Raw genomic sequence first — 8,389 nt, 5'->3', positions numbered from 1 at the left:
AGCTGGTTTCATTCATTGATGAACGTGGTTGGGCGTGCCTGCATTTTCTTAATGTTACAAATTATAAATTTTCTCATTTTACAACTTTGAAAATGGATTTTTCCTGTTAGGTTTCTATGCTTCTGATTCTTTATAGTATTTTGAGTAGGCATGCTCTCTTCCAGACTGGATCCTAACACTAATCCAGACTCTGCGGCTCTCTGGAAGGTGTATTACCCTATGCCTTCCACTAGAGAGCACTGTAATGGAATCTCAGTGAACTTCAGTGTTCACCCACATAATTCTCAGTACAATTCACTGTAGTAGAATCTCCTAAGGCTTGCTGGGAAGTCAAAATTGTACGATGATTAGCTCCTAATGCTGAACTCAAAGCGGGAGGTTGATTTGCTGAGAATTTTATACCCTAGTGTATTATGTACCTATGTGACTGTTTAGTGACAAATCTGTTGGGGTCTTTTATATATAGTTGATAATTCTGCAAGACATTCAGTTTGTATAAATCTTCTGTGCACATGCATTTGTTACAAATAAAGAGCATTCTTTTTGACTTTGTGCAAATCTTACCTTCGAAATAACATTTCTAACGGTTTCTAGTGTCTTTAACCACATACCTTCTTCAAGTAAATAAAGTTATTGAAGGTCAAAGCAGGGCCACTGGTGCAGCTTTCTCACTGGAGCTAGGAGGACACAAGGCAGAGCTGACTTCACACCTGCTCTTGGTGACCAAGGTGGGCGAGGCCATCAGAGTCAGGCTCAGGAGACAGATGAGTCTGAGAGGGAAGAAAGGAAGTCCCATGAGGGTGCAATATCTCCTCAGAGCACAGAATGGCCCCCCGAACTAAGATAAGACAAACATCTCATGGCATTTTACACTTCGTAATGTAACATTGGTAAGCTGTAATTCAATTTTGGTAAGAATTTGGGGACAGTCAGTAACCAAGGATGTAACCAAGAATCTAAACTCTCAGTCCATGATCAGTTAGTGTTTCTCTCTCTCTCTCTCTCTCTCTCTCTCTCTCTCTCTCTCAAGTTTTAAACTTTTTATTATTATTAATCATTCCATTCATTTACATCTCAAATGATATCCCACTTCCCGGTTACCCCCTTCACCAACCCCCCTTCCCAAGATATCCCACTTCCTGGTTACCTCTTTGTCACCCTCCCCCATCCCACATTAGCCCTCCCCCTCCCTTTTGCCTGCATGACAGTGCTCCCCGCCACCCACACTCTCCCACCCCACCTCTCCAGCATCCCCCTACTCTGGGGCATCAAACCTCCCTGAGGACCAAGGTCCTCCCCTCCTGTTGTTACCGGGCAAGGCCATCCTCTGCTACATATGTCTCTGGAGCCAAAGATCCTTTTAGGTTCACCCCTTGGTTGGTGGTGTAGTCTCTGGGAGAACTGGGTGGTCAGGCCAACCTAGGCTGTTCTTCCAATGGCATTGCATCCCCCTCTGCTCCTCCTGTCCCTCTCCCTCCTCCTCCCCCTCCCCTTCCCTCTCCCTCCCCCTCTCTCCCTCTCCCCTTCCCCTCCTCTCCCTCTCCTCCCCCCCCCCGCTCTCTCTCATCTCTACTACTTCCTCAACTCCCCTCCCAATACCCTAAATAATAAATAAACTCTATTTCTGTATTATATCTGTCATATAGCTGGTCCCTCAGGGGGAAGGGATGCCTCAGCATGGACCTGCAAAGGCCCCCCCTCCCCCACACCATACGGTGCCTTTACCAAACTTGTCCCCAGCTTCTTTTTCTTTTTTATAAAACACAACAGAGGCACATCCTGCTACTTAGTTTTCTGTTGACTTGACATGGGCTAGAGTCATCTCACTGAGGACATGGCTTCATCGGATTGGCCGGTAGGCAAGTCTAGGGGCTTTATCTCGATTGCTAATTGAGTATCCCACTGTGGGCGATGCCACCCCTAGGCAGATGGTTCTGGAGTGTATATGGAAGCTAGCTGCAAGCCAGGGGAACAAGCCAGGAAACAGCACTCCTCCCTGGCCTCTGCTTCAGTTCCTGCCTTCATGTTCAGACTTGAGTTCCTCCTCCAGCTTCCCCTTGATGATGGTATCTAACCCTCTCTGAACACCTTCTCTGACACTGCTGACACTCCCAATTTCCTGCCCTCCGTTGTCATTTCTCCTATGGATTCTCCAGGGTCACCACTCCAGGGTCACACCATTTTCCTTCCGACTCTTAGCCATTCCAGCTTTGCATTATAAGGTAAATGTCCATCTCTTGCCCTTACTAGTTAGGAGTCCTATCCTTTCCCATTTCATGTTCACCAGGCTCGGACCAGCCCACCCCAGCTAAGTAGATGTGTAACAGCCATGGGGTGTGATCTGGGTTCCCAGACAAGCTCCAGTTCTTAATCTCCTAGAAAGCTCAGTTCCGATGTCACAACCCTGTTTTTGTATTTGAATACTTCATGTCTGCATTTAAGCCTCACTGTTTGTTCCCTCCCATTCTGTTTAAGCTCTAACACACTGGACTAGCTAGTCATTTCTTCCTAGTTTTACTGAGAGTGTTCAGCCTGCCTCCTGTCTCCTCGTGGTGGCTCCTTCTCTCTTCTGCAGGGTGGATGTGCTCAGTGGTGAGTGAAAACATTCGGTCTCAATGTTTCATCTCACTGGGCCTGTAAACATGAATGTATAAGCTGACGTTAAAAAGTCCTTTCTTATGGCTTTTTAAGGTATACAGTACATAATTACTATTTACATTATCTAAGATAATCTAATCTGAGTGTAGTGAAATCGTTCATCTTCAAACAGAAAGGCAAGAAGAAGACAAACTATGGTAGAAGAACACCAGCTGGGCACGGTGGTGCATTCCTATAATCCTAGCAAACAGGAGGCTGAAGCAGGACTGCCAAATTTGAGGCCAGTGTGGATTTGGTATTGAGTTCAATACCAGCCTTACCTATGAAGTGAATTCAAGGCCAGCCTGTGTTACAGTGAGATTCTACATCAAAAAATGTTGAATAGTACCATGGCATACTTATAAGTATTTTTAAAGTTCTTTTGTGTGTATAGAGTGTGCAGGTGTATGTATACAGGGGTGTGTATGTGTGTTTGTGTAGGCCAGAGGTCAATATTTGGCGTCTTTCTCAATCACTCCCTGCCCTGTTTTTGAGATGAGATTTTCTTACTGAACTTCTGGCTTAGCAATTAAGAACCTGGCCAGTGCGCCCCAGGGATCAGGTGCCCTCCTGCTTCGATCTCCTCCGCGTGGGGGGAATTACGAGAACATACCACTGTGCCTGGGGGTTGAGGATCAGAGCTTAGGCTGTCACGCTTGTGTGGCAAACACTTCCCTAACTGAACCATCTTCCCAGCCCCTTTAACCTTACCTTTTCCTGGCAGTCTCCTCTTGTACTATGTGAGACTAGCAAATAGAAAAATTCTTCACACATTTATAAAATACCAATAAAAATCAACCGACTGCAAATCAGCGTCAAAGGGGGAATAATACTGAGTTTAGATAATTTGCACACCATTGACTTTTACTTTTGTCTCATAAAGGGATTAATGCGCCCGGCTCTCTATGTGCAGGTTCAGACCCAGGAGGCATTTTCTCAGGCAGCAGAGTAGGCTATGGAAGTGGCTCCCATGGCTTCCTTCTCTGGATGAAAATCTACAGGACACAGGAGCCAATGAGCCATCAATTCAGCAAGCCCCACAAGTAGCCAATTAGGAAGCTAATTAGAGACAAGGACAAGTATTCCATTCAGATAAAGAGGATCTGCATAATTCTTTTTCCAAAGTATGAGGGTTGTCATCGCAAAACTATAACAAACAGATTTGGGCAAATGGATATCAGCATGTTTTTGGGTTCTCTCCACCTCCCCCCAGTTTCTTTGAAACATGTGCGGGGGTAGTTTCAAGTTTTCAGTGTTAGTACATGCAGCCATGCGGGCTTACAAAACCTTAGTAATCATCTGGCTGTTATCACCATTACCTTTGGGATAAAAGAGGAGACTCTTTGAATGTAATAGGATCAAATCCTGCATCACTCAATAACAGGATAAATATGTGTGTATACATTTATTTATTTATGAAACCATGATTTCGTTTCATTTCAAATCTGCTGTTTATTTCGGCATTTTGCATTAACTTACATAGAATTTGCTCCCATAGAGAAAAGCAAACAGTGGTCCGTAGTCGTTCTCCATTACTTAAATCTCCTGTCACCAGCATCTATTGGTGTCACTGACCGCTGAGGGGACATTCAGCCAAGCTGTGGGACAATGCCCTCTAATGACTAGACAGGCCTCGGGGAGAAAGGGTATGTATTCCTCAGTAATTGGCCCAAGTGGGAGTTTAATTAAAATGAATGAGGGTGGCCAACTAAACCTTGCTAGGTAGCATGGGTAGGACTGAAAAGTGAGTTTATTCACCCCCAGACAGAAATGTTTCAATCAGGCAATTATGCAAATGGATACGATTAATATTAATATTACTTGTTTCTTTCTTCCTTTGTTCCTAATGAAGGTCAATTGTATCCTGTTTGGCGAATTCAGCTCCTGAGCTGTGAGCCTTCATTAGGCAGTGAGTTAAAGTGATGTTTCCCCTGAGACTCCAAAGACCGGTGGGAACTCCCTGAGCCTTTCACAGAATGCAAAGAAAACTGAGGCCAGAGGGTGACAAGCCTTGTCACAGTATGCCTCCCCAGGTGCCAATCAAGTGGAAGGCTAATTATGGCTGGGAATGAACTGCCTGCACCTCCCCTGGACAGACAGGGGCATGGTGTGCTCACAGTAGCAGTTGACCTCTCTTCTGTTCCACTCTGCACAACTTTGTCTGAACATAGGTTTCTGCTATAACAAATGTGAAATGCAAAAATCAAAGAAAGGGAGCTTGAATGCCTCACTGCTCCCTGTGAGGCAAACGCCAGAGGTTTGGGAAAGCTATCCCTTTTCATTACATTGTGGTGCCTTCCTGGGAACAGAACCCCTCCCTCGCCCCCCCCCCCCCCCAGACTGGAGGATGAGGACAGGGCACCAGTGCATTATGGGAAGCACCATGGATAGCAGCGTGGTGACATTTCTTCAGCCACATCCTGTCCGGACTTTCCTGTCTTGCTCTCTACCTGTCAGAGCGTCAGGCTTTCTGCTAAATGGACATGAATGCGCTTGTGATTTGTTTGTTTGGTGGTTAGGGTGTCATGAAGCCCAGGGATTATACATCTTGGAAATACTAACGTGGCCAGTCAGCACTGGGAACCTCACCTCTCCGAACAGGTCTGGGTCTGTAGGAGAGGGTTGGTAGGAATCGATGTCCGAGGCTGACTGAGAACCAAAGGATGATTGTCATGGGAGAGTGTTGAGGAACGAGGGCATGGGACAGTTTCTGAGCCTGAGTCCTACCTACCCTGTTGTAGTTTCAGGTTCCAACTTCTTCAACTATAGGGCTCTAGCAACTCCGTGTGCACAGACCACTGAGTGGGCTTGCCTAATATGCAAACTCTTAGACCTAAGCCCGGGTCTCTACGCCTCTCACTCCAGGGAAGGGCTAGCACACGTATTTGCACAATTATTAATTATAGTGAATGGTTGTTTTAAGAGCTTTGGAGTTGGCTGAGGGGCCATCTCCGAAGAAGCCTTACCAATCGCCCATCTGCTGCCTTAGTATGTTCTAGAGCTGCCACCTAGTGTCTGACCCCGGTAGTTATTGCTGTCTATTGCTCAATTTTCACATCTATAAAATAGAGAAAGAAAAATACTTCCTTTATAGAGCTGTATGGATTAAAAGAAAAGATATATAGAGGTTAATTTTATGGTCTGTAGCAATCAGACAACGGTGCTAGGTAGCTGAATGTGTATGAAAAGTGAGTCACCTTGGGTGAACAAAGTTATGAGAGCCTTGTCTACAGGCAACCCCCCCACACCCACCCCCCCAGCAGAGGCAGGTGTCCTTCAGGCTGAGAGGTGACATGTGTCACTTAAGGTACCCACCAGCTTGGAACAAGATAGTGACACTAAACAGATTGGCTTTCCTTTCTGATCTTTGTCATTTAAAATACACAATGAATATGGAGCAAGCAGCTGTGAGGAAAGAGGGCTTATTTAAGACGGGTAGGAAGTAGGAGACACAGCTGGTGCTCAGCTATCAGCAGTGAGGAGGGTGGGGAGGGTGGATAGAGAGCCCTACTGGGGACCAGGAAGGGGTTCAGCAACTCAGGAGATTAGGTGGAACCCCAAGTGTTCTTCTCTCTGCATATCCTTTGAATTTACTTTATTTTTATATTTTAAAATGTTATGTGCATCTGTGTCAGTGCATATGTATGTGCACTGGTCCGTAGGTGCCTGTGGAGGTCAGAAGATGGTGTTAGATCCCCTGGAGCTGGACTTACCAACTCTCGGTGAGCCAACCAGCATGGATGTTGGCAATGCACTGGGACCTGCTGAAGAGAAGGAAGTGTGGCATCTTTTCAGCCTCTATAAGCAAGTATTTTCCAGTGATTGTCTGGAGGCTTAACATGTGTGTTTAGAGAGAGTCCCAAAACACCCTTAAACAACATCATAGGACTCCCTTTCATAGGACTATGTATCTACCCCATCCTGTGTCGATAGCTCAGTTTGGTATCACTTATCTAGACATTGTACAGTTGTTACATTAGAGCCATCACTGTAATCTATCTCTGGCATTTTCTTCTTTCTAAACTACTACACCACCACCACTACCACCACCCTCTCCTCTTCTCGTGGGCAATGAATGGTTTTGTTGTTGTTTGGGGTTTTGTGGTTGTTGTTGTTGTTGTGTGTGTGTATGTTTTATTGTTTTTACTCTTGAATGAAAATCAATGGATGTGGATTGAGATCGGAAGTCATTCTTTTAAGAATTCCAACATTAACCGCCACTGTTCTTGCTTCCATAAAGCCAACTTGGAACACTCTTCATTCTTCTGTGTTGCCCTTCCTGCTGCCTGTAGACCCCACCCAGGCTTTCTTTCCATCCGCCCAGAAGGCTTCTGGCCACTGTTGCTTCACTGTCTCTTCTGTCCGGTTCTGCTTACATTCCTACCTATGTTATACTTCTTTTGACTTGGTGTCATAGACGTTTCTGTCCCTATGTCTTTGAATTCCAGTATTCCCCTTTAATTCATTTTCACATGATGGTAGGGGGTTGCAGCCCCTAGTGCAGCCCAGCTTAGCCTGGAGTGCAGATTATAGGCATAGGCCATCATGGCCAGTCTAATCCATCCTTACTGTTTCCACCTCTCTACTGACATTACCCATCTGGTCCTGCACATTGTGTAACTTTCCTGTCACCTTTTACAGTAAATCACAGATGTTATAAATTGCCTGTCTGATAATATAAACATACATGTCATACCTGAGCATGGGTACAATGACTGCTTTGTCTCTTTAGATTTGGCCATTTCTTGTCTTTTGCTAAGGCTTATTTTGTTGTGGAAAACTGGTCTTGGGTACTGTGTTGATCTTGCTGGGGAGTGGGTTATATCTTTACTGTAGCAGTGAATACCAGGGAAATCAAATTCTTCCAGGGTCCTTGCCTGGGGCCTGGGGATTATCTTTTGTTTCTCCCAGGCCTATGTCTTGCAGTTAGTGTGTGTGCGTGTGTGTGTGTGTGGCAGGGCAGGGCATGCCAATCATTTACTTTGCTGGAGACTCGATGAGCTGCTTCTGGGGTGTAGGAGCAGTAGCTGGACTGTTTTGAAATGATCACTCTTTAAGCTGCCCCACTGTCCCCTAGGACTCCTCCAGGGCTCTGGTCCTGTCTCCTGTGGTGTTCCCAGCCTGCTCCCTTCTTTGATGATGCCTTCTTTGTTGTTTATAATGGATTCTCCTGAGCTGAGGGCCAAGAGCCTTCATGAAGTCTTATGAGGAGTGAGGAAGGAGTTTCCAGTAGCTCTCCCCCTCTGCCTACGGCCATGGGGATTCTCTTGCTTGGATCCCAAAAGACCCTGATCCTGTTAAAGCCTGCTAGCAGCCCAGCCAGCAACCCCAGGTGTTTCTCACTTGATAGCCAATCCTTGGCGAAATCAGACACCACTAAAATGCCTCTCCATGGCATCTGGCTGCAACTGCTTTGGGAAGTTTGAGGTTCTCTGGATGAGTCTGGGTTACTGTTCAGACAATCTCCAAAAGTGTCTCTATCAGTGCCTGGCCATTTTCTGTTGGGAGGATCTAGTGGTGATCTGCGAGCTCCTGCCTGCCACAGCTGAACACACAACATCTTCTCGACCAGGGTTTCTATCAGTGGAAATTTAAGTAAGTACTAGTTTCAACAGTGAAGCTGCATTCTTGCCTTGTACATAGTTTGGGTGACTGGAACCTGGGCCCTAGGGTACTTTACTTTCTCATACAGTGGCTCCCGAGGGAGAACGTTTCTGAGGAATGAACAGTTCATGCTGATATGGGTGAGATT

The sequence above is a fragment of the Mus pahari genome, chromosome 2 (assembly GCF_900095145.1).
Source record: "Mus pahari chromosome 2, PAHARI_EIJ_v1.1, whole genome shotgun sequence".
In the NCBI taxonomy this organism is placed as follows: domain Eukaryota; kingdom Metazoa; phylum Chordata; class Mammalia; order Rodentia; family Muridae; genus Mus; species Mus pahari.
The sequence above is the reverse complement of the archived record's forward strand: the minus strand, read 5'-3'. Positions refer to the sequence as shown.